The sequence below is a fragment of the Elephas maximus genome, chromosome 23 (genome assembly GCF_024166365.1).
Source record: "Elephas maximus indicus isolate mEleMax1 chromosome 23, mEleMax1 primary haplotype, whole genome shotgun sequence".
Taxonomy (NCBI): domain Eukaryota; kingdom Metazoa; phylum Chordata; class Mammalia; order Proboscidea; family Elephantidae; genus Elephas; species Elephas maximus.
Genome location: NC_064841.1, coordinates 18,260,738 through 18,288,015, shown reverse-complemented (window position 1 = coordinate 18,288,015; position 27,278 = coordinate 18,260,738). Strand labels below are relative to the sequence as shown.

Sequence of the window (27,278 nt, the reverse complement as noted above, 5' to 3'; positions counted from 1 at the left end):
AGACCTCGCTACTTGGAATGGTTTTGCTTTATTAAAGCAGATAGTACTAAGAAATTTCTTCTTAAGAACCAAAACTCTTTTATGCCTTTCAGGTTAGCCTGCTGACGAAGGTTGGAGAACAAAGGAATAGGTTTGCTTTACAAGTTAGAAACTTTGAAGCCTTCTGAATGTTTCAGAAAAAAAAAAAGCACCTTCTAAAATAGATTCATAAGTTGACAGACATTGCTTATCACAAGTTAGAGGCAGCCTGGCTGGCCCTCAATGTTACTGCCTCCTTTCACGTTGCTACATTTTGAGGGGCCCCGAAACATTTCCCTGCAGGAAGAAAAGCTCGTTTGTAGGAGAGTATTGCACATCAGTGGAGGAGGGGCCTTCAACTTGGCTCACTTCTGTGAGTACTTGTCGAGCATCTAGAATGGAATATGACACCATCCCTATGAAACAGGCCAAGCTCCCACCCAAGGCTAGAGCAATGTATGGACAGGCACAATTGTGTGTCTTCTCTGTTGGAGAAAGAAATGAATGGCGTGCTCTTAGTGGCCTTTTATACTGTCCCTTGAAGGCAAAGGAGCCCTGGTGGTGCAGTGGTTAAGTGCTTGGGTGCTAACCAAAAGGTTGGCAGTTCGAACCCCAGCTGCTCCATGGGATAAAGATATGGCAGTCTGCTTCCATAAAGATTACAGCCTTGAAAACCCTGTGGCGGTTCTACTCTGTCCTATAAAGTCACTATACTCGTCTGCAACGGGCTTTCTTGAAGGCCAGCCTTCAGTTTGGGGGTCATCTCTGCTGATGGCAAGGACAGCTCCCTATTGGGTCTCACCACCTTCCCAAGACGTTTTGGCTCCTAATAAGCACCATATGTCTAACTGTCCTGCTCCAAGCTGGTCTGCCTGCCTTGCCAGGTGACCTTGATGACGGCTGCCACTCTTCTGCATTCATGAGCAGATGTTAGTTGAGAAGCCCTTGAATGCAAAAATTTGAATTTGTGATGCAGCCTCGATGCTTTTGCTGTTTTATCTTTCCAGGCTGACAATGGGGCCCTCCCTGCTGGCTGTTTTGCAGAAAGCTTTCTGGGCAGCAGGTAAATCAAAGACCGGTGGCCGAAACACTTGTCTTTGTTAGGTGATCCAGCACAGCATTGCTGTGGCCTAAATGTCTCATTGACCAGAAAATTGCTCTTTTGGTCTTGTGGCTCCTTTTGCGTCTCTCCCCTTGCTTCTGCAACTATCCCTGCTCAGGGTTCAAGACTGGTACGTGTGTCTACACTCACTATATTACAAGAGGCTTTGGCCTGCAAAGGGAATTTGTTTTTCAGTATTTTGTTTTGAAATTACTAGTGTAATTATTTTTTCTGCCTTCTTGAAAAGCAATGTGGATCCTTTGTTTCCTGTAAATAATAAAATCAACCTCTTCCTTACCCTGCAGAACTTGCTACAAGTGGATATTTTGAAATCCCTTTTCATTTTGTCTGCTAAAATCTCCTGCCCTGGTTGAGGCCTTGCTCTAATTAAGGCTGAACAATCCTGCCCACCTTCCCATGGCTGAGCATGACGTGAAGTCCCTGCCCCGAGGGCCTTACAAGCCAGTGAGAGGAGAAAACAAAAGCCACCAGCTGAGAATGTGGTTAAGTCCCAGAAGGGCAGTGCCCCTGTAATTTTTTCCCCCTTTTCTCTTCTTTCTTTAGCTGAGGAAAGGAACAGGAGAACTTTCAGTAGTGAAAAAAAGGAGGAAGGAAGAAGGTGGTCTCCTAGAAGTCAAGGGTAAAAGGGAGAATTACTGGGGAGGGGTACAACTAGGAAACAAGGCTCAGGAGAACCCCGAAATGCAGGCTACAGGCCTGCTGTGTAGGTCTGGGTGCTATGATGTTCTGTCTGACTTCAGTTGTATCGTTGGCCTTGTTGCTGAATTGTCCCACCTTGGCAAGTATGAGGAGCCTACAGATTGATGTCACTAAAGGTGATTTATCCCAAAGTCTGACAAAGTTTCCACATCAAGACTCCTTTTCTACATGCTGAGGACACCAGAGGGTTCTCCACTCCCTCATCACTCTACTAGATCTGGATTAAACTTTAAATTAAATGAGCAGACATCTTACACATACTGTGACCAAGTGTTTTGGGTCTTCTACAAAGCTCGGACTGGAGGTATAGGCAAAATACCTGCTTCAAGCTGCAAGTTTTAGAAATTCTTTTTCCCAAAGTCATGTTGCCCAGCACAGACCTGCCACTCTGCTTTTGGAGCCCCCAAAGCCTGTTCTTTCTTCCTCCTTACCAGCCTACCCAGCCCCTGGTCTGAATGCCTGTTGAGCCATCCCTGTTCCACATTCTGATTGTTTGAATCCCTCGGTCTACAGGAGAACCCTGCCAGGCTGGCACGCCAGCCACTTAGTCTTGCCGTCATCCCTGTACTTCTTGTTTAGCTCTTACGGGAATCACAGACTTCACATCCTCTTGATTCTATTATTGAAGGAACCGTGACGCAGAGAAGTTATGGCTTCTCAAGCTCAGCTGGAGACTTAAATGGCGGAACCATGCTTGATTCCTAGTCCAGTGCTCTTTGTGCTAAACCAGGCTGCTTTTAGGTCACGTAGGAAGGCCAGTTCTAAACCAGAGGTTGGTAAACTTCTTCTGTAAAGGCCAGATAGTAAGTATTTTAGGCTTTGGGGGTCAAGAGGCGAAATTGAGGCTATTATGTAGTTACTTAAAAAAAAAATAAAATTTTTAGTGACTTAGAAGGGAAAAAATAAGTTTTCCCAAATTCGTTATTGATGAAATTCAAAGTATAGTAATAACATAAGTATAATAATTATATATACTGTCATAAATCTGTAAATGAATGACTGGGGCTGTGGTCCAATAAAACTTCATTTATGGATGCTAAAATCTGAGTTTCATGTAATTTTTCCATGTTATGAAATACTCTTGATTTTTTTTTCAGTCATTCAAAGTTGTAAAAGCTTGGTAGCTTGTGGGACATACAAAAACAGGTGGCAGGTTAGTTGTGGCCTGTGGGCTCTGGTTTGATGACCCCTTTTCTAAACCAGTCTAAATATTTCTAATTGAATCAGTTGCAATGTTTTTGTTGTCTAATTTTAAAATTGTATTACCTTCTTTTATAGTTATAAAAGTAATATATAGTGAAATAATCTGTAAAGTTAGTATTCTGGCATGTATCCTTTCAGTCTTTCATCTATGTATGGTGAATTTTTTAATAGTTGAGATAATGTTTCATAGATAATTGTGTATCTTCTTCTTTTTTTTTAGCTTAGTCTCCTAGTATAAGCATTTCATCACATTAATTTAAAAATCTTTCCTTAATGTAAAAAAAAAAAAAATTATTATGAAAATCTTAAACATATGTAGAAGTAGAGAAACTAGTTTAAAAAAAAAAAAAAACCCATGTAGGTATTGCCCAGGTTCAGCAATTCTCAACTGCTGGCCAATCTTGTTTCATTAAAATCCCTGCATGTATCAAATCTTGGACATCATATTAATATCATTTTTCTCTAAATATTACAGTATGATTGTCTAAAAGATAAGGATGCTAAGAGAATGTCCTTTTCTCTTAGAAAGAGAAATAACTGCTAAAGAATTTAGCAGTAAAACTTCCGCTCTCAAATGGTTCAGGAAAATAGCTAGCCAGAAATAGACAGATAGACAGATAGGTAGATCTGGGTGGAGGATATACAGGAGTTCTTTGTACCGTTCTTGCAACTCTTTTATAAGTTTGAAACGTTTCCAAATAAAAAGGTATAAAAATATGGATAAGAAAATAAATAAGTGTGAATTTTTAAATGTGCACTACTGAGAAAGAAAAATAACCAGTGTGTTACCACATCAACATATGAGACTAATTCTCTAATGACGTCAACTATCATAGTCCCCATTCAGATTTTTCCAATGAAATTATTTTTAAAAAAAGACAACTTGCTTGTTCACTCTAAATAAGGTCCACAAGTACAATTGATATTCTCTTAAATTTCATTTAATCTATAGGTTTCCCTCACTCTCTTTTCTTATCCTTGCTGTTGCTGTTGCTGTAGACTTATTGCTGTAAGTTGACCTACAGGGTTTCCCACAATTAGAAATTGGATGGTTGGATTCTTTGGTGCTTTTTAACATGTTCCTCAGCCTCAGATTTCCTGTAAATTGGTAGTTATGTCTGGAGGCTTGATCAGATTCAAGTTCCTTTTTTTTAAGTTTTTAACATTTCATAGATTTTTATATAAAATTTCAAGATTTTTGGCTTCATTAGAAAACTCTACAGATCTGGCATTCCTACCTGGCAACAATCGTTTGGGGCTGGGTAGACCCCCCCCCCACCCCTTGCCCCGCTACTTAGGTAGGACATGAAGTCTCCTATAGGCCGCAGTTCACACCTCCTAGGACAGTCAGCTTCACACATTTGTCTACCTGGCTCTAGTAGGTACCTGAAGTTTACACCCCTATTCTAAACATTGCTTCTTTGGGGGCTTTTGTAGATGTCAGCACAACATCGTAACAAGAGACCTTTGAGGAGTGTGGTGCAAATTACAGAAAATATTTGGATGGCGAATTTTAAAAAATGCTTGAAGGGAAATCGATAAGTAGCCATAATGAGGGGAGGTCAAGTGATGGAATTTGATGAGAGCCCAGGATGAGGGAACAAAGGAAAAAGTTAAAAAAAAAAATCACATTAACAGAGTGCTGCAAGTATTGGAGGTAGAATGAGTTATAGATTCCTAACCATGACAGAAAACAAAGGAAGCAGGTGAGTTTAAAAGAGGCAACACTTTAGCCTTATCATATGATATTGTGATGATATTGAAACCTTAAAAAGAAAGAGAAGGGGGAAGCAAGTACTTTATTTGCCAATGGTCCTAGTTAGAAAGCACAGTCGGGCAGTTCTTGTTGTGGTGTGCGATTGAGTTGATTCTGACTCATAGTGACCCTATAGGACACAGTAGAACTGCCCCACAGTTGTAGTGTAACAGAAATTGTGTGGGGGTTTAAGCAATATGAGGCGGAGGTGAAGAAAGCCTCCGAGAGAAAGCCACTGGGAAAGGATCAGGAGCCATGCTTATAGAGATGCTAGAAAACTGGAAGAAATTTAAGAGAAGAGAGATTTTTTTTCCCCTAAATTTTATTTATTTTATTGTTGTTGTTGAGAATATACACAGCAAAACATACACCAGCTCAACGGTTTCTACATATACAGTTTAGTGACGCTGATTATATTCTTTGAGTTGTATGGCTATCCTTGCCCTCTTCTGAGTTGTTCCTCCTCCATTAACATAAACTCACTGTCCCCTAAGGTTCCTATCTAATCTTAATAGTTGCTGTTGTTAGTTTGATCCCGTATAGATAGTTCTTAAAAGAGCATAACGTTTAAGGCAGAAATTCTTTACTAGCTGAGCTAAACTATTGCTCAGTTTTAAGATGACTTCAGAGGATATTTTTGGATTAAGGTTTAAAGATTATCTCAGGGCAGTAGTTTCAGGGGTTTATTCACCCTCTGTGGCTCCAGGAAGTCTAGAGTCCATAAGAATTTGAAATTCTGTTCTGCATTTTTCTCCTTTTGGTCAGAATTCACCTGTGGAATCTTTGATCAAAATGTTCGGTAATGGTAGCCAGGCACCATCCAGTTCTTCTAGTCTCATAGGAAAGGAAGCAGTTGTTCATGGAGGCAATGAGCTACAAATTTCATATCCTCCTCCTGTTCCTGACACGAGAAGAGAGAATCTTGAAAGTCTCAGGATTTTTGCAAATACATAGAAATGAAGGGTATTATAAAGATATAGAAAATGTATTACTTTTAGTTGTTTTGAAAAGAATAAACTTTTATGGGAAAGAATACAATTCTAACAAGTTGGAATGTTTCTGGAAATTTCCAGATACTTCCCCACACTCAGAAGCACGATTAAGAGAGAGAATCTGTGACTGGTTATGAGGAAGGGTGGAAATTTTTGAAGGACGGGCTGATTATGTAAGTTTTAGGCTGTGGTGTTTGAAACTGTTGCCATGATATTTTAGTTATTAATAATAATTTGGGGGAAATCTCACTTCTGGAGAAACATTTGGCTCTAATGAGAAAGAAATGCCACTGTTTATGAATCCCCAAGTGGATGTAAGGAGCCATTCACTTGCTAAGCCTCTTAGGAAAGCCAGAGCCGATTTGACCTTAACAAGCTGTTGACAGCATCTGATCAAGGTACCACCTGGAACACGTTAGCAGTACAAGAAGGTGGGCGGGAGACTCGGACCTGGACTTAAACCCCTTTATGTCACTCACCATGTGACCCTGGGCAGGTTACCCATGGCAAGTTTCTAGGGTAAAGGTTGCTTTACAAATATATCGCAGCTATTATGATCCTCACCCCTTAGATGGCAGTTACTTAGGGCTCAGAATACCTGACCTCCAGGGCTAACAACAGCCACAACAGCTTACGCCTGCAGGGCACTTACTCTGGCAGGTGCTCTTGTAAACACTACACGTATTATCTCATTTAATTCTCAAAAACCGTATGAGGTAGGCACTATTATTAAAATTATCCCCATTTTCCAGATGAGGAAGCCAAGGCTTAGGGAGGTTAAGTTTCCTGAAGTTACACGGTGAGTAGCCTTTTAAGTGATAAAGGTGGGCTATAAACCTAGGCAGGCTGACTCTAAATTCCAAATTGCCTTACTCTGCCACCTCCCCACGCTTCCTAATCCCTGTGCTTCAGTTTTCTTGGAGTCTTTGAATGATTTTCACAGTTTCCAAAAGCCTCACTGGAAACATATAAACAGGCAATTAGACCATAAGCTTCTTTAGGTTGGAATTCACTATTCATAACAGGTTTGCTCAGGTTTTGTAGAAGCTCGGATTGGCAGTTACATACACAAAAACATGGCAGGCTTTTTTTTTTTTTAAGTGGGAAGATGAATCATTACTTAATAAAGGCAATTTAGTGGAGTGGAGCTTTCTAAACATGTGGCGGGCCTATGGAGAGAGAATAAAGGGTGCCTGGTGTTGAGGAGGTTGGGAACTGCTAGAGTACAATGTGTATGCGTGTGGCCCAAACAGCCAACCTTCAAAACCCTGCCTTTATTTTTAACTCATGATTCTTTGACTAAAACAAACAAAACCAAACTCGTTGCTGTCAAGTCGATCCCAACTTAAAGCGACCCTAAAGGACAGAGTTGAACTGCCTCATAGGGTTTCCAGGGAGCACCTGGTCGATTCTAACTGCTAGCCTTTTGGTTAGCTGGCGTAGCTCTTAACCACTACACCACCAGGGTTTCCTTAATTTGACTAGGAGACAACAAAATATTAACAATATTTGCCTTGATTATTATAAAATGTTTTACTGGCATTGTATGTAATATTGGAATCTTGCTTATTCATCAAAAACAATCACATTCTTAAAACACGGTCAGGAATCGGGATGCAGAATTACAAACACCGCATTCCAGGCTAAATCAAGTAAAGAACAGACTTTTTATCCTTTTAAATTGTACCCTGGGGATGAATTTTTTCTAAAGAAAATGTTTAAACAACGTTCAATAGTAGCAGGACCCAGGGAACATAGATGATTTGACAAAACAAGGGAACAAAAACCCGTGCATTCAATGCACTGGGTTTAAGCGACACAAGGCAAGTTTGTGACAGGCCCTCAGTAAATACTTTTCAAGGATCTTGGAAGGAAGATCCCAGTAGGCAGTTGGTGCCCTTTAAGCAAGAGGACTGGGTCTTTTGTATGAAATCGTTCTTATACCCTGTTGGGAAAAGTCTGTCCAGGCCTCTCCTGGCAGCTAAGGTGACGCCCTATTCCTGAGAATTTGATTAAATTAAAACTACACGGCCTCTCCCCAGTTTGTAGCGTTTGATACTGTCTGGGGTTGGAATGGGGAGCGATGGACCCTTCTGCGGACGGGACCCTGTTGTGACAGTCCAGGCTCTGTGGCCATGAACTCCCCAGTCGCCCTTCTGGCAGGTTCTAAGTTGTGTCCTCCGCTGCCCTTCCCGGAGGAGGCTGAGTCCGAGGCCCCCTGCGTGGGGTCTGGGAGTTCGCGGGCTCGTCGTGGGCCTCACGCGGCCCCTAAGCGGGGCCTGGGGGCTCGTGGGTCGTCCGTGGCCCCCAGTCGCCCCCCGGGGTGGGGGGAAGGGGCTCGCGGGGCCGCCCCCCCGCCCCCCGGCCTGGTGCCCGGCGCGGCCCTTCCCCGGCGCCCCGGCCGGCGCGGCTGAGGGTCGGGCCGACGTTTCCCGGCCTGGCCGCGTCCTCTGCCCCGCGCCGGGGGCGGGCCGGCCCGCAGAGCCGAGCCGCCGGCGTCCATTTTCTGGGCGGTGCTGTGTGTGCAGCGCTGCGGCCGTCCTGGCGGGTCCGGAAGCGCCATGGACCCCCGGGGCACGGCGCCGGCGGCGGAGGACCCGAGCCCTGTAAGTGCGTCCGCAGGGTCTGCGCGCGGGCCGGGGGCGGCGCGCGGCTGCGTGGTGGGGCCCGGGCGCGCAGCCCGGCCCTCGCCTCCCCGGGGGAAGCCTCGAAGGCGGCTGGGGAGACTCTCCTGCGGGGCTCTCAGCTTCGCAGACGCAGGAAATCGGAGCTGCTGCGGGAGGAGGCGCCCACAGGTGCCGGAGTCCGGGTCCTGCGCCCGGAGAGGGGGGCTGTGTTGTGCCACAGGAGAGTAGGGGCAGGTCCTGCGCGGCAGAGGTCCAGGGGAAGGGTCCGGGAGAAATGCGCCTCCGAGGGCTGGGGACCTTGTAGGCTCGGGTCCAGCAGGCTCGGGAACGGCGCTGACAGTCGCACCTCCCCTCCCCGGGATTGTGAATCGGACCCCAGTCCTGACCCTACAGGAACCTGATGATTTCCTTGGTTCAACACCGATCCCCTGGAATTGAAAGGGACTTGCAAAGACAGGGCCCTGCCCCCAGGGGTTTGCAATCTCAGCCTCTGTACTTGTGCAGTAGTTAGGTCCGCTCAGTTGGCACCACACAAGCGCCCGCTGTGAGCCACTTCTTTGCAGAGTATGTAATAAATCACCTGAGATTTCAGCCTGTCCGCAGTTCCACTTTATAACTCCTGCTCTGCTCTAGGTAAGTGACTAATTCCATTCTGGACTGTGGCCCTAATTGAATATCCGTTTTAAAGTTCCATTTTAGATGATGTGTGTTAGGGTACTTTATACATATTTTAAAGCTTAAATACTTTTCTCCTAATTATGAAACTCAGTTCCTCGGTCAGGTTATTATGGTTAAAAAGAACAGGAGGGTTTGATGGGTAGCTTCAGAGAAACTTCTAGTGAGGCACTATATTTAAGTGCAATGTTGAACCAACGAGAATAGGGACCCGTTGCTGGACTACGAAATAGGTTAGTGGGTTACTACCTGAAATTTTTCTTAAAAAAAGAATGTATAGTATAGTATAGGAAGGTGTCCATAGGGTTTTCATTGGCTAATTTTCCAAAGTAGGCCACCAGGCCTTTCTTCCCAGTCTGTCTTAGTCTGGAAGCTTCGCTGAAACTTGTCCACCATGGGTGACCTTGCTGATAGTTGAAACACTGCTGGCATAGCTTCCAGCCAGCATCGTAGCAACACACAAGCCACCACAGTACGACAAACTGACAGGACTGGGCAACGTTTTGCTCTCTTATACATAAGGTCGCCATGAGTCAGAACCAACTCAGTGGCAACTAACAACGTAGAAAAGAAGATATCAGAGTGCCTTGCTCAAAAAAAATTTTTTTTTTTTGCTCATAGTAAAGTAAGAATCTTTTTATGATACATTTGGTTTTCCGTTTTTATAATGTAATTAAAAAAATTGTCTCTGTCAAAAAGTTTATAAAACCCTGGCTTAGTGTTTAAGAAGGGGTGCTGGTAGCGCAGTGGTTAAAGTGATCAGCTGCTAACGGAAGGGTTGGCGGTTTGAAACCAGCAGCAGCTCCTTGGGAGAAAGATGCGGCAGTCTGCTTCCTCAGAGATTTACAGCCTTGGACACCCTCTGGGGTTGCTATGAGTCAGAAATTGACTTGACAGCAGTGGGCTTTGGTGAGTAGTGGTTAATAGCCTGGGCTTTGAAATCAGCTGAACCTGGGTTTGAGACCCAGCTCTAACATAAACCAGCTGTGTGACCATGAACTTGTTCTATAACCTCTCAGAGCCACTGCTTCCGTAGCTGTAAAATTGGCGAATACTGTCCCTTGCATCTCAGGGGCATTATGAAGATTAATTGAGATAACATATGTCAGTTACTTCACGCGGTGCTAGACTTACAGTAGGTGCTCATTACATGCTAACTGAGATCACTGTTATTACTGAAAACATCCAATCCTGGCGTCTCATCGTGGGACTCTGCATTTTTTCCTTTTTAGATCTTGATGTGGAAGAGATGGAAGACTCAGAACCAAGGATTTCCAAGTGATTTCTTTGAAAGCACAGGAAACTGACTCTGTTAAAGCTCGTCTGTCCTAACTGAGGTAACTGAATTGTGTCTCTCTTTAGTCTACATGAAATAGAAAAAGTTCTTTCTTGTGTGTATTTACTGAGGGACTCTGAAGAGTGTATGATATGTGACAATGATCCACCAGGTTTTGGAACAACAAAGTGACAATAATTCAGTGAACTGTTTGAGTGGAAATCAACTTGAGGGCAGCGGGTTTGGGTTTTTTTTTGGTTATTAAGAAGATGAGACGTATGGGGCCCCTGTGCTGAAGGGAGAGCTGTGTAAACAGGACTTCAGGACAACTGGTTTCTCATTTCAGTTCTACCAGTGACTGTCGTGGTAGCTTCCAGGAATTTCTTCATACATCTAGTTTCCCTAGTTTTCCAGTTTCTCTGATGCCCAGAGAGTTTAAGTGACTCTTCAGGGTTATTCAGTGGGTTGGTAAAGGGGCAGGACTAGAACTTGAGCCTTTGTGGTTTAGTTATACAGCCAGCTTCCGGGCCTACTGAGAAGTGAGCACTCTGCTAGGTGTTGTGTTAAGGGATTTACATGGCAGTATTTTTATGTACTGCTCACAATAGCCCCATGAAGTAAAGAAAAATAGATGTAAAGGCTCGAAACGTGAAAATGGAGGCAGGCCATAGAAGGCTTTGGATCTCATACTACGTTTATGGAGTACATTCTGTATGTGAAACACTGTGCTAGCACCACAGAGTTCAAGGCAAAGTGTCTGACCTTGAGGAGCTTGTAACTAAACTCCAACGAGATGTAGTCAAATGGCCCATGCCTGACGTTTGTCCCTCAGTTCCTTGCTACTCTATCACAGAGAGGAATCTGTTACAGGAAGAGACCAGAGTAACTAACGTATCAACATTGTTGCCTTTCAGTACACTCTTTCACTTTTTTCCACTTTAATGTACACTTCCATCATTCTATGAAAATTTGTGTGTTCAGCTTTATAAATCATACGAAGGCCTTACCTGAATTCATTCATTTATTTGTCATTCAGCAGATGTTTATTGAGCTCCTGCAAGGCATTTGGGTATCAAGACCAAACTGATTATATGTTGTTACAATCGTGGTATTAGTCATGCTCTGTTTTTTAGCAAAGAATTATTTGTTTAACTGTTGAGATTTTTTATTGTTAATGTGTTGGACTGTGAGTTCCCAGCATGTGGAGATTGACCCTTAAATGGAACTCCAACTGAATATATAGGAAAATCTTTTTAAAAATATTAAAAGCTTTAGAAGGGGATTTCACACTTCTTTTAAATTTTGATTTCATCATTACTGTCACCTGATTATAGATTGAAGCCTTTTTATTTGTACCCTTAACCTGTTGGCAGAGAAAAACAGTTTGGCAGGAAGGGTCCTTTATCTCAAATATTCCCCTCTTTGAGCTTTGTAGGCCACACAAGACATAGAGTTTTCAAAGTAAAGCAATTTAAGAGACACTTTTGTTTAATTTATAAGATGGAAGAAGATAGCCCTGGTAGCTTTAAGCAACAGAAACCAGAATGCAAGACTTGAATGCTACTTGTAATCATTTAAGTCTCAAATAAGACAAACGAGATGTTGGATGTGAATGTAGTTTTTAAACTTTAAGGAGTTCTATAAATGTAGTATCAAAAAAAAACCAAGACAAAACAGAAGCACAAACTCACTGCTGTAGAGTGGATTCCGACCCCCTGTGTGCCAGAGTAGAGCTGCTCCATATGGTTTTCTTGGCCGTAATCTTTATGGAAGCACATTGCCAGGCCTTTGTTCTGTGGGGCCGCTGGGTGGTTCCTACGGCGAACCTCACGTTAGTAGCTGAGTGCAAACCATTTGTGTCACCCAGGGACCTTAAACGTTACAGACCAGGTATTCACGGAGTACTTACTACGAGTATGACGTTGTTCTAGAGAGAGCGGAGGAGTCAGCTGCAAAACAATCCATTCTTTTCCTCTCAAACCCTGTTATGTAGTTGAGGAAATATATAGAAATAGCCATGTGGTAAGTGCCAAAAAAAAAAAAAAAGCTATTTTGGTAATTTGGAAGAGGAAGAGGTCTCTTCTACCCCTAGAAGTCAGGAGACTTTTCGTGGAGAAAAAGCAGTTCAGTGACGAGCAAAAGGACAAATACTGTATGATCTCACTCGTAGGAAAGAAGCAAATATAGAAACCAAAGATGATTAGTGGCTACCGAGGTGGGGAGGGAGGAAGATCTTGCCTTGAGTTTATGTTAATACTGGTGGAATGATTTGGAAAAGGATAGCTAAATGGTTGCAAAACTTGGAAGGATGTCATCATTGTTACTGAATTATACGTGTAGAAGTTATGAGATGGCATATGTTTTGTTCTGTATATTTTCACCCGAATAAAATTTTTAAAAGAAAAAGCATTTAGGTATGTTCTGAAGAGTGTGGAGTTTCAATAAAAGAGTTGGGGAGGAGGCCTTTGAGATAGGAGGAATGGTGGAAGAGCGAGAAAGCGTGGAGCATATTCAGGCAAAGGTGGCAAGCCAAATTGACCTAGAACTGGCCTATACAGGCATCAGAGTGGGAAGCAAAGCTGCAGCAGCAGGTCAGTGCTGACTGATAACGGTAGGGATGCCAAACAAGGAGATTTGGATGTATTAACCAATGGGAGTCACTGAAGATATTTGAACAGGGGAGTGATCCAAAACCAAACCCACTGCCATCGAGTTGGTTCCGATTTATAGCGACCCTATAGGACAGAGGAGAACTGCCCCATAAGGTTTCCAGGGAGCAGCCAGTGGATTCGAACTGACCTTTTGGTTAGCAGCCAAGCTCTTAACCACCAGGGCTCCAGGGGAGTGATATGGCTGTGCTTGAGGAACAAGTGCCTGTGGGTAGCTCAGGTAGATAGAGGGAGAAGCAGGGCAGAAACCAGAGGCAGGGAGGCCAGTCAGAAGGCTACTGCAGCCCACCAAGGAAAAGGCAAAAAGATAAAAAGGCCTGGAGTGGGAGATAACAGTGAAATGGGAAAGGAGCAGATGCAGGATACGTTGTGAGGGAAGAATTGACAGAACCTGATGTCTTCGCTGGAGAGGGAGAGCTGACACTGAGAGTTCCGGAGCCATAGTCCATGTGGAGGAAACTTGGAAGGAGATGAGGAGTTGCGATTTAGAGGTGCTGACTTTGAAGTATTCAAGGATGATGGTGCGTGGACAGATGGGGGCTTCTCGCTTCAGAGGAAAGCCAGGGCTAGTTTGAGAACCATTAAAAAAACCAAACCTGTTGCTCTCAAGTCAATTCCGACTCAAAGCGACCCTATAGGACAGAGTAGAACTGCCCCTTGGGGTTTCTAAGGAGCAGCTGGTGGATTCAAACTGCTGACCTTTTGGTTAGCAGACAAGTTCTTAACCACTATGCCAGCAGGGCTTCTGTGATTCATTAGCATATAAGAAAAATTGGAGAGATGGGAGAGATTTGCCAGAGAGAAAATATAGGGAAAAAAAGGCCAAAGAGAACCTTTTGAGAAAAGGAAGAAGAACCCAGGAAACCAGGGAGAAGTCTGGCAAGAGAGCAAGAAGAACCACAGCAGAACGTAACTCCAGAAGCCAGCGGAAGGGGGTTTCCAATGGAGAGAGCCTGGAGGGTCAGACCCTGCTGAGTGAGGCCGAGGAAGGCCGTTGGATTGACAAGTGCTAGATTACACATTTGTTGGCTTTTTTTTTTTTTTTAAGGAAATATGACTTGCAAAATAAATATGAAGTGATTTCATTTGCATACATTTGTGACTTGCACAAATCAGGAATCACACTTAATGTTGATCCTCGCAAGTCCCAAAACACACTTCTGATTACTGCTGCTCAGTTTGTTAAAGGTGGTTGCGGTGGTAGTCATATACTTTATCCCCTTGGCAGCAGGCAGACCAAAGACTGTCCCTTGATAAAATAAGTCCTTTAAAGACTACATATCGGTTGATGCAGAAAGTTTCTAAAGGATTCCGTTGTCTTTGACCGTATGGCTGTTGTATGATCTGTGTGTGTGGGGTGTGTGTGTGTCTTCATATGCGTGAGTATGAGCTTAGCACAATGGAATGAGAAAACTGGGGTCAGATAAATCCAGTTTCACAACCCAGCTGGCCCGTTTTCCAGGCTTGTGACTTTAGAAAAGTTATTTTCCCTCTAAGCCTAAGTTTTCCCATCCATAACTCATCTAGAATTATTTTGAAGACTGAGTAATATGTAATTTGGTCAGGATCTATTCCATGTTGTTGTCGTTAGTTGCCATCGAGTCGATTCTGACTCATGGTGACCCCATGTCTGCAGAGTAGAGCTGCTTCCTAGGATTTTCAAAAGCAGATCTCCAAGCCTTACTTGCTAGACTCCTCTGGGTAGGTTTGGACGCCAACATTTTGGTTAATAGTCCGGCACTTAACCATTCGTGGGTTCTTTTCCCTCGCAACCTTTATATTCGTATGTAAATTTATACATACTGTACATCTGCCAAAAAAAAAAAAACCCTTTGCAGTTGAGCTGATTCCAACTCATAGTGACCTTGTAGGACAGAGTAGAACTGCCCTGTACGGGTTTCCAAGTAGCGCCTGGTAGATTTGAACCACTGACCTTTTGGTTAGCAGCCTTACACAGAGCCTTATCTTTATGAAAAACTATATTGAGGCATTTTAATGTGTTAATTTCATTGAGGAAAGAGCATACCTCCCACTGTAGCTAATCTATCCCGAGATTGTTCAAGTGACCTACAATTTAGTATGGGTAAGAATCCACCTGTGGAGCTTATTAAAATGTGGGTTGCTAGGCCCAGAGTGTCTGATTCAGCAGTTTGGGGTAAGCCTGGAGATCTGCGTTTTAAATAAGCACAAATGGGAGAGATGAACAAATGCTGGTTTCCGAGGTGCAGAGAGGGGGATAGATGCTGATTTCACATCCTGTTTCTATTAGAGGCATATCTGTGTTCAAAAGTTTTAGACTTGTGTCAGTAATATTTGAATCAGTGGATTATATTCGAATTCAGATGAAAACCAGATGGGGCCCATGTAGTCAAAGAATGGTGGCAAAGATGGCCCACCATGGCCGTCTGCTGGATAGCCACCCAGCACTGGGCAGCAGGCAGCCCCCAAACCAGTTTCATTTCCTGCGGAGTAAGTGGTGACATTTTCTGCCCAGAGTCTGCAAAGCCCAGTGCAACCTTAAATGTTTTCAGCAATAATGTATTCAATGGTGTCAGCATTGCTTAGTCCTGTCATTAAAATGTTCTGATGCGTTTACCTGTTTGACTCTGTCTTCTGGTTGATAAACATCTCTGTGATATTATTTCCCTCATTCTCTGGATCTTAGAATCATATAATTTTGAGACCAAAGTTCACGTTGTTCATCTACCCCAGTCTCATTTTATAGATGAGAAAATAATTTATCTTTTTCCTTCCTAGTCCAGGCTCTCTTACTTGCATATTCACACAGCACGGGGTTTAGATGTGTATACATGTCTGGCGTGTAAGCTATGTATGGAGAACATAAAACGTATTTGATTTGTTTGTATTGAATGGAGTTTTATGTTCTCTGTACATACTTAACAGCCAAGTAACATAAATACATTTATTAAAATTATATTGAGTCATTTAAAAATGTCAGCATCCTGTTGATGGTTTGCTTCTTTTGGAGGTTCGAACTGCTTAACCACTGCACCACCAAGGCTCCTCTTCTGGAGGAGGATGCCAGCGGCCTGAAGCCTTACCTAGAAACAGAGTTCCCCTACCTAAACCCACAGCCCCCAAGGGAAGGGGACAGAACTGATATTCGTAGAGTTAGCTCTATACCTTAGGTACATTTTCTCAGCCATCTTATTAGAAGGTCAGATAGTCTGATGTAGGGGAATCTGAGGCATAGAGAGGCTCAGTGACTCAGAAGAGTTGATAGAAAGGAGAGTTTCAAGCCCTGGGGTCTTCTCACCACACCTGTGCTACCTCTTCAGCCACATATTGAGGCTATGAAATAGGTATTTGTTCCTGATTTTAGCTCAGAGACTTAGAGACACTTGTCCCTGCTGTTACTGCAAACTCAGAATTTCTGACAAAAAGCAAATGGACTGTGATGTCTCCTGGACACACAGTAGGACAACATAATGCAAAACTTCTGATCCAGTTGAAACACTTGAATTCTTGCCAATTAAGATAGTCCCCCCCCCAAAAAAATTTTTTTTTTTTTTAATTCGTAGAGGCAAAGACTCGTTGTTTTCTTAAGGCATTTTTTCTTAAGTAAATAAAAGTTGCTAAGTTATGCAATAATTACAATTTGAGAGGAATTGAAAATTTTCTCAGGGATTTTGAAGAGGAAGACCCAGCTTACACACTGCCATTTTGCTGGCCTCGACTGTGTGTTCTTCCCTGTGTGTTTAAGTCCTAGAGGGGCTTCCTGGGTGACATCAGCAGCCCACAAAGGCAGGCTTTGTGCAAGGCGAGATAGACAAGAGCTTCCACTTCCTGCTTGGTGAGCTGGATGTTGTTCCTAGCCCAATTTTGTTTGTGTTATTTTTCCTGTCCGTGTGTTGGAACAACATCTGGTTATTTTGTAGAGTTGATTATTATTAGCTATTAAGACCATCAATTCAGTATAAAAAAAAAAAGCTGAATTTACTATCTTGCCAGGTAAGGGAAATCTGCATTCAGAATCTTAGTCTCCTGAAGCTTACTTGCATTTGGGGGTAAGCCAGGAGGTTTGTGATGAGCTCTGGTAGAACACTGATTGGCATTTAAATTGAAGCAAGGATTTCCCCATTCCCCCGCCCCCTTTTTTTTAAACACACGCTCGACACTCTGGTCTGTCTCAGGTTAAACCTATTTATTCTCATCCGTGGCCCCTGATGTGAACTCAGAGAACCAGGTTTCTCAAGGTCTCAGTACTGTCATTGATGTTTGTCAGTGGAAGCAGTTGACAATCTTACGTAGCCAAAGTCATACAGGGTGCCTGGGTGCCTGTTGCTGGATGACGTCTTCTGTTGTGTGTTCAGCCCTTCCCTTGGATTCATGTAAGTTCCAGCTTTGCTTTCATGGGAGGTGACGGGGAGACCACTTTGAGGAAGCAGAGGCCCCTAAGATAGACAGAAAAGGTGCTGACTTGGCAGTAAAATGAAGCCCTGAGTGGGGTTTTACTTGGACTTTAGAGAACTCGCCTATCCTGAGGGCTGTGCTAAATAGGGTAAAACAAAAAACCGCAACACTGGCCTTTAAAAATTGCCGTGTCAAGGTCTAGCAGTTCTGGAGTTTTCTTTTGCCCCCACGTGCTGTAAGTTGACTTTTTGCACAGAAGCACTGTAAGTTACCTGGGAAACACGTTTTTTCTTCATTGGATACACGCAACGAAATGCATTTCTTGCCCTGTTTTGTTGTATACTTAATATTTTCCATTCTTGGTTTCCTTTTTTGACACTTTCAGGAAAACCATCAAGAGCTTTTTGTCTCATTTGAATGATCAGTTTTAAGACTTTCTTTTCTATTTAAAGATAGGAGTTTCTGATAAGCTCATTTATGCTTTTCTATTTTAAGAAATACTTTTCAAGGTTTTTTTTTTTTTTCTTTTATGAAGTTTAGATAGGAGTCTTAGCTCCAATCCTAGCATCTACCTTACATTAAACAGGACCTGTTTTTCCCCCATGATGTTCCCTGGCTCAGGGAAATTGTAAAAGTCCTGGTGATTAGTCATTGTGGCGTTCAGCAAACAAATACTTTGGAGGCTGTGATTTATGGTACCAGTCGAATAAGAACGGTTACGTGTGCTCCAGACAGTTACCCTCGTGGAAGGTAAGTTCCCTGTATTCCCAGAAGGTGTCTTGGGTCCCCAGTTTGTTGTGTTAGGGCTTCTAAGACCTGGTGGCCATTTTCTGTGAGTTTGAATCCTGTGAGTTTAAACTCCTCCCACTGCAGAGCCTATGAACACTTGTTTTCTAAAATGAAAGCACAAGGAGAAACCCGAGCTGTTCTAAAGAACAGCCTATTCTCCAGATTTTCTTTTTAAATCAGTATATTTAAGGTATAATTTTTCTAAACAGCACATTATGGCTTTTTATCTGCAGTGGGTTTGGGGTTTATTTGGGGGTTTTACTTTTTAAAATGTAGATAACTTATTTATTGGTGTAATTTCTCTACCTTCCCCCGGGTAATTTCACTGTAAAACAGGTGAGCAGGGGAAACTATTTGGATATCTGACTACGGCCGGAAACTTCCGTTTTAAACTAAATTTCTCTTTGGCAAAAACTAACTGAAACATTAGTTCTTTTAATACTCCCCCCCCGCCCCAACCATTTTTCCCAATCGATTTCTTTCATGCAAACCATTCCACATCCATTTGGGTTATCAGCCAGAGTTTTTGCAGTATTTTCGCTACAGAAAAGCGCTTTGTGCCTCTAATTGTGCCTCACACCTACTGGCGGGCCTGCTTAGAAACTCTGCCAGTATCCCGTGCCTCCGGACCCCTAGGAACAGTGACTGTGCTTCACAATCCCATGCTGCCTCGGAGCTCTGTGCTGCCATGCCTGGCCTCCCTCCAGAGATTGCGGTGTTGCCGGCCGTGGCTTCAAAGTGGAAAAATGGGAGGTGGAGGAGAAATGACGGAAAACAGGGGAGGAGGAAGTGTGTGTGCAAGGAAAGTATGTAAGAGGATTAAAATAAACATCTCAGGGCCCAGGCCCCATGAAAAGCTATCTCTGCATGTAGGCACTTTGTGCCTGGAGCCAGGTGGAAGCAAGTGTGGAGCTGTCTGTTGACAGTGGGAGGAGAGCGTGTGGGCAGCCTCTCTCCAGGATGTCCCCACCAGCTCCAGGGAAGGGCAGACTCCTCTTCAGACTGAAGGCATCAGCTTCGCATCCCCCCGATAGTTTCTAGAGTGGAGGTCTGCGTCCTAGGGTTGAACATCATTGTTCCCTGCCAGGAGTTTCTCACGGATTCCCTGAGGGCACTTGTGATCTTGGTGGCTACACTTCATTGTGTTGACCCTGTTGTTTTGAAGCCCTAGCTGCCAGGTGGGCCAGGCTCCGTTTCTGTGCTCTACTTTTTGACCCAGTAAGGAGCTACTGATAAAGTGCATTGCTTGGCAGTTATTGCTTCCCTGTTGGAACACCTGCTATCTCTGTATATGGGACCCTTTTTAAAAAGGAGAGCTGGTGCCTCTGACAGTGTGATTCGGGTTCCATGAAGTGCTGCCTAGGAGTTGAGTATCACCTCCGTCTGGAATCTTGAGCAGACCCTATAATTCAAGTGACTGGAGCCAAGAGAAGAGTTTTGAGATTTGCCCCTGTGCCTCCTAGGATTCACATACCAAGAAATTTTCCTCACTGGAGTGAACAAACTGGAGGAATCCTGAAGAAATGCTCAGTGACCCAAATATTCCCTGTTAAGACTTCTCGCCCCCCATGCTTCATTAAGATAGAGCTCTCACGTAGCTCTGAGACCTTGAACTCAGGTCTCTTGCCCTTTAACTACGAGGAGAGTGAGTCATTGTGCAGAGACTGAAATTTTACAGGCAGAACAAAGCCTGTAAGTGCATCATGCCTGTGTTATTATAGACCAAGGGTCTAAAACTTATACCTACAAGGGCAGGAAGGTATAAATGTGTAAAGCGGGGCTGGATATAAGAAGATAGAGAATGATTAGACTGTGGCAAAGTAGAGGGCTTTGCATTACTTATCAGTACTGTGGGAGCTGGACAAAAAGGTCTGCAGGCTGCATGAAGCCTTTGGACTGCCAGTTTGCACGCCCTGTTGTAGAGCTACACCATCTGATAGACTCCGCCAGTCTGGATTCCTTCAGTGGCATCCTGCCCAGTCTTCTTTTGCAGAGCACTGGGCTTGGAACTCTCCAAGGCCCAGCCCAAGGAACTGAGCTTTTCCCATGTCACAGTAAATGAAGGAGCCACATTGAATATAAACCCTGTCATCTCATACAGGCAAAACGATTGTGTCAGTATGGTCAGCGGCAAAACATGGCACGTATCTAAGGATATCGGCAGAGGCACCAGCCCTGTAAGCTGCCGCAGCACTCAGTGTGCCGATCCCAGAATGGACCAGGAAGGACCTACGAAAGGAAGTCCCTTTGTGTCCAGGCATGTCACCCAAGGTAGCCAAGTGGCACCAAGCCTGCAGGAGATTTTCTGTTAACCTGGATGGCATCAGGCGATGGGATGACAGCAAGGAACAGAAGGCATATCCTGTTATGCCTTGTCTGTGTCATTGAACTGCTCGGCCCAAGAATGCTTTCTGAAATATCTGGCAAGTAGCAACTTCCTGACTAGCCCTAGACTGGGACAATGGGCAGAAACTCCTGTGTCTGACAGTTGACACTTTAGTGACCTTCTGTATACCCTGGAATCTACAATGCTTTCCCTTTTTTCCAAACATCTTTTAGCTACTCCCATTCTCCTCAGGGTATAGTGATTGGCTTAAAGTTAGGAAAGGTGTGCGTCAGGGTTGTATCCTTTCACCATACCTATTCAACCTGTATGCTGAGCAGATAATCCAAGAAGCTGGACTATACGAAGAAGAACGGGGCATCAGGATTGGAGGAAGACTTATTAACAACCTGCGTTATATAGATAACACAACCTTGTTTGCTGAAAGTGAAAAGGACTTGAAGCCCTTACTAATGAAGCTCAAAGACCACAGCCTTCAGTATGGATTGCATCTCTACATAAAGAAAACAAAAATCCTCACAAGTGGACCAGTGAGCAACATCATGATAAATGGAGAAAAGATTGAAGTTGTCAAGGATTTCATTTTGCTTGGATCCACAATCAACAGCCATGGAAGCGGCAGTCAAGAAATCAAACGGCGCATTGCTTTGGGTAAATCTGCTGCAAAGGACCTCTTCAAAGTTTCGAAAAGCAAAGACGTCACCTTGAAGACTAAGGTGTACCTGACCGAAGCCATGGTATTTTCAACAGCGTCATGTGCGTGTGAAAGTTGGTCAATGAATAAGGAAGACTGAAGAGTTATTGATGCCTTTGAATTGTGTTGTTGGCGAAGAATATTGAATATACCATGGACTGCCAAAAGAATGAACAAACCTGTCTTGGAAGAAGTGCAACCAGAATGCGCCTTAGAAGCAAGGATGGCGAGACTGCATCTTACATACTTTGGACATGTTGTCAGGAGGGATCAGTCTCTGAAGAAGCACATCATGCTTTGCAAAGTACAGGGTCATCAGAAAGGAGGAAGACCCTCAACGAGGTGGATTGACACAATGTCTGCAACAATGAGCTCAAGCATAACAATGATTGTGAGGATGGCTCAGGACCAGGCAGTGTTTTGTTCTGTTGTGCGTAGGGTCGCTATGAGTTGGAACCAACTCGACAGCACCTAACAATAACAACAACAACATTCTCCTCAGCTGTCTTGGCGTTCAGTGAGCCATCGTGTCTATAAAGCCCTTGGCGCAGGGCTTGGCACATAATAAGTGGTCAGTAAATGTCAGCTTCTGTTTTCACTGGCATCCGCATCATCACCATTATCACTGTTGTAAGAAATACCAGGTAGCTTTGTTTAAACTGTACCTTTAGGTTTACGTCAGCCATCTCCACCCAACATAGATGAGGATAGATCGTACAAACGATCCTTTTCTGGAATCTCTCCTGTTTATTTCACTAATTTTTACTGTGGGAGTTAGACTCGGAACTCTGGCGTTATACAAAGACAGGCTCCTGCCATTGTAAAGAAAAACTACCAGACTGCTGCAGTGGAGTCCTTATGTTTGCTACTCACAGTGTGGTCCCTGGACCAGCAACATGGACATCATCTGGGAGCCTGATAGATGCAGAGCCGTTCCCCACCCAGATCCCCAGCTGACTTGTGCTCTTTAACATTTTAGAAGCGCTGCGCCTGACACTCTGGTGAAGCACAGAGACAAACTTGTGTCAAGATGGGTGTTTGTGGACTTGCTAGCTAGGAGGTGCTTTGGAACAGTCTTGGGAGGTGGGTAGGTTGTGCCTTTCAAGTCTGCTGTAGAGGTATATTTGGGGTGGCTTTGACCACATTAAGGACCTGATTCTGAAGGCTTTTGTCCCCTGGCTGTCACTTTAATGTCAACATAGCACCTTGCTCTCCCCTCCCGCCCCCCCCCCCCGCCCGTGGGCCTCTGGCCATGAAAACCATGTTGCCAGGAGGGGAAATTTTCATATGTTAGAGGACAGAAAACCTTTGTGTGTCAGGGGACTGACAAAGAATTGTAGGACTTTAATGGTAGAATGTGTATCAATGTAAAAATGAGGGGTGGTCCACTCTCAGTGACTTTATGGAACCCTGGTGGGCAGTGAGAAGGGAGTGTAGCTAAACCTTCTTTAATGTTAGTGAGCAAGAGTACTGTCTGCTTCTAAGGAAACGTTTCAAAAAATAGAAATAATGAGTCCCATGCTGCCATAGCGACTTGTTGTGTAGACTGGAAACTACCAGGGGGTGAGGAGAAAATGGCCACAGTGTCTTGGAGATGAAATCTTAGCTTCTCATCAAATTAATTTAATTTAGAAAATGAATTAACTAAATGTTTTTTCAGTCCTTCGAACCTCTCACCTGTATTTTATGGGGAACATGGTCTAACTCTTTGCTAATTTATGATTTTGGTGATTTTTTTCATTCTGTGTAGTACGTTCAGGTGCCCTTGTACCCTGGTCATTTAGTGGCCTGGAGTCTCTCAGGCAGCACAGGCTTGGAAGTGCAGCCATGTACAGTAGTTAGTCCCTGGGCATGCCCTCTTCCTCTTTGTCCTCTCCTTGCCACCATCAGGGAACTCAGCCTGGAGTTCTGGATCTCAGTCTCCTCTCCCATTCATCCAGATGAGCTGCTGCCATAGCGTCTGTAGTGGCTTGAATGGTGGCCTCCAAAAAGAGATGTCTGCATCCAGGAACGTGTGAATGTGACCTTATTTGGAAAAAGGGTCCTTGTAGATGTAAGCTAAGGATCTCAAGATGAGATTATCTCTGGTTATCCAGGGGAGCCCTAAATTCAATGACCAGTGGATTATAGGAGACACACAGAGGAGAGAGACATGAGGAGGAGAAGGCCACGTGAAGACAGAGGCAGACAGTGGAGTTATGCAGCCACTAGGCAAGGTACGTCTAGAGCCACCAGAAGCTGGAAGAGGCAAGGAGCGATTCTCTCCTAGAGCCTATGGAGGGAGCACAGCCCTACTGCCACTTTATTTCAGACTTCTGGCGTTCAGAACTGAGAGAATACATTTCTGTGCTTTAAGTCACCAAGTTTACGTAGGAAACTATCACAGTGTCCAGACCTAACATTGATTCAGGAACACCTAGGAGCTTGTTAAAAATCAGATTCTGGGGCTTTATCCATGGCTATTGTGATTCAGTCTGTGGGTTGACACCAAGAAAGCTAAATTTTTAAGAAGGGTCTCCTGGTGATTCTAAAAAGAGATTCCATTTTTTTGTGGTGGTGGTTACTACTTGCCATCAAGCTGGCTCCTATTCAAAGCAACTTCATATATAACAGAATGAAATGTTGCCCAGTCTGGCACCGTCTTCATGATCACTGGTATGCTTGGGTCCATTGTTGCAGCTTTTGTGTAGTGCCTTCCAGCTTAGGGGGCTTGTCTTCCGGCAGTATATCAGAGTATATTCTGTTGTGATCCATAAATTTCTCATTGGCTAATACTTGGAAGTAGATCACCAGGTCCTTCTTAGCCTGTTTTAGTCTGGAAGCTCTGCTTAAACCTGTTCAACATGGGTGACTCCGCTAGTATTTGAAATACCTGTGGTACAGCTTCCAGCATAATAGCAACACCCAAGCTACCACAGTATGACAAGCTGACAGACAGGTAGTGGATACATCCATTACCCCCTCAGTATTGGTATTTCTCATGCTCTTCCTGTGGCCCAGTTGATTTGATTTTCTTTCCTCGGGCAGTATCACCCATAACCATGTTCGCAACCTCTTCCTATGTGTTGATACACAACAAATCTGAATCTTCATCCCACCTTCCTTTCAGCAACAAATCCCTTTTGAATGCCTCTTGATTGAGAGCTCTACCTGCACTTTCCACAGGTGCCTCAGACAGAGCAGGCTTTATTCTCCTCCTCATAAGCCAGCTCTTTGATATGGGTTCCCTACCTGTTAATGGCACCTCCAGGCAATGGAAGTGGTATGTCACCCTTCATTTTTCCTTTGCCACTCTCCTAGTTTCCAATTAGCTGATTCTTCCATCCAGATGGCTTTCAGATCTGTCTTCTCCCTTTCGTCCCCACCCATCTTCTTGCCTTCTTTCCAGACCTTCTCCAGACATCCTTCTCACCTGCTCCCAGGGAGACCTACACACACATTTGTTAAATTAGTCCAGGTTAAAATCTTCCAAATGACTCACCATTGTCCAGGCTGCACATTAGAATCACCTGGGGGAGCTTTTAAAAAAAGTCTCAGTGCCACTGCCCCACCCAAGACTATACAAATCAGAATCTCAAAGTGGGGTCTGAGTATTGATGTCTTTTTAAGATTCCAAAGATGATTCTAATATACAATTAGAGGTTGAGCACTACTGGGCTAGTGGATAGAACTCATTGTGACCTTGAGAGCTTTTCACTTAGTCCCTGCCAATCTCACCTGATCATCTCCCCTCAGTCCCCTGCACACATGCTGTGCAGGAGCCATCCCCACCTTTTTGCCATTCCTCAAACACATCATTCTATTTCATACCTTCTCTTGGACCTCTGTCTAGGATGGAATGCCCTTTTCATTCTCAGATTCTGAGGACAGGCTCTCTATCCTTCAAGACTCAGGTTCACGTTGCTTTCTCTGACTCTCCTTCCCCAAACTCAGCTTAAGGCTGCCTCCTCAGAGCCTTGGGCATGCCTTATCATACCTGTCTCTCTTGCATTGGACTGTGGCTCTAGGAGGTTGCTGGATGGCGGAAAAGAAGATTAAGTGCGAGGCCCTGACTAGCACAGCCTCCACCAGACTGAACCCAGTACAACTAGATGGTGCCTGGCATCACCACCGACTGCTCTGATAGGGATCAAAAGAGAGGGTCCCAGACAGAGCTGAAGAAAAATATAGAACAGAATTCTAACTTAGAAAAAAAAGGCCAGACTTACTGGTCTGACAGAGACTGGAGAAACCCCGAGAGTATGGCCCCTGGACACCCTTATAGCTCAGTAATGACGTCACTCCTGAGGCTCACCCTTCAGCCAAAGATTAGACAAGCCCATAAAACAAAAAATAAGACTAAATAGGCTCACCAGCCCAGGGGCAAGGACAAGAAGGTTGAGAATGGGAGAGTGTTGACATGTAGCATAGGGTTGGCAACCAGTGTCACAAAACAATATGTGTATTGTTTAATGAGAAACTAGTTTGCTCTACAAACCTTCATCTGAAGTACAATTTTAAAAAAAAAGTTAAATTTGAAAGGCCTAGGCGTCCCTGGTGGCATAATGGTTGGGTGCTCAGAGAAGGAAAAAAAAGTGTGAGGCCCTAGTTTTACCTTAAGTAAGTTGGCCTTTTTCCTTGCCTCTGGAGAAACAACCCTGGGAGTAATTGGGGAACCTTGGTCGAGACTTCCAGGCCACACGTGAAGGTTTGTGCTGGTGAATGAGGGCTGGCCAGACCAGAAAAAGACACACCTGGGAGGCTGATATCAACTACTGTTGGGCAGCATGATTTAGCCTGTCATGCAGGACTGGCCAATAAAAGCCTGGAACACAAAGGCTCAGAGAGCTTCCAGGTTGGGAGGGTGATGTGCCCTGTCTGAGACATGGCAGCTCCATGCTGGGAACTTTCCCAGACCTCACCTTGCAGCTCTTGCTTATGATGTTCCTGATTTATATCCTTTTACTGTTAGAAAAAAAACCCCAACAGTTGTAAGTATAAAATCTTCCTTGAGTTCTGTGAGTAGTAAAAACAGGTAATTAATGAGCGCAAGGACAGTGCCCTCTTGTAAGGTCTGACCTAGCCCTGGGTGGCTAGGGTAAAAGGGAGAGAGTGCCATGTGAGCGGCTGCTATCAGAAATGACTTGGAAGTGGGAAAGCAAGATACGATTGAGCCGCCTTCTGGGAATCAGCTTTATGCTGATTTTTATCCATGAAGTCATTGTTGTAATAAGGCCAAGGGAATGGAATAGTTGCTCGTTTTTTTCTGAGTACTGAAGCCATGCTGCCTTACACCTCATCAGACACTTGTTAAGAAAACAAAACTCTGTTTTGATGAATAGATTGAAAATTTATCATTATCAGTTGTTAGTTGCCTTTGAATTGGCTCCGATTTATGGTGACCTTACGTATAACAGGGAGCCCTGGTGGTATAGTGGTTAAGAGCTCGGCTTCTAAGCAAAAGATCGGCAGTTCAAATCTACCAGCTGCTTCTTGAGAATCTATGGGGCTGTTCCGCTTTGTCCTATAGGGTAACTATCAGTTGGAATTGACTTGATGGCAACAGGTTTTGGTTATGTATAACAGAACGAAACGTTACCTGATTCTGTGCCGTTTTCAGGATTGTTTCAGGATTGTTGGAATGATCGAGTCCATTGTCACGGCCACCGCGTATTTTGAGTACCTTCCAACTATGGGGCTCATCTTCCAGCGCTATGTTGGACAATATTCTGTTGTGATCCATGGATTTTCATTGGCTAATCTTCTGAAGTAGATTGCTCGGCCTTTCTTCCTGTCTTAGTCTGGAAGCGCCACTGAAACCTGTCCACAATGTGTGACCCTGCTGGTGTTTAACATACCTGTGGCATAGCTTCCAGCATCACAGCAATGTGCAAGCCAGCACATACAACAAACTGACAGACCGGTGGTGGTGGTAGATTATCAGCAGTAAAAAAAAAAGTAGTATGTAATACCATTAATTGAACATTTGTTAGCTAAATCCTTTATATTCGTTGCCTCATTTAACTGTCACAGTAATCCTCTCGGGAATTATTTTTTAAT

The 27,278-nt window shown here is 44.0% G+C and overlaps 1 protein-coding gene across 18 annotated transcripts in view; it reads left to right on the top strand.

The window, feature by feature from the left end:
* ZBTB38 (zinc finger and BTB domain containing 38) overlaps positions 1–27,278 on the top strand; it is a 172,697-nt gene that overhangs the window by 78,960 nt on the left and 66,459 nt on the right. For 13 of the 18 annotated variants that reach the window (XR_007515103.1, XR_007515100.1, XR_007515101.1 and 10 more), the window contains one exon: positions 10,326–10,430. The gene's annotated coding sequence lies outside the window, so the exon portion shown is untranslated. The other 5 variants (XM_049867528.1, XM_049867530.1, XM_049867531.1 and 2 more) reach the window with 5 other exon arrangements.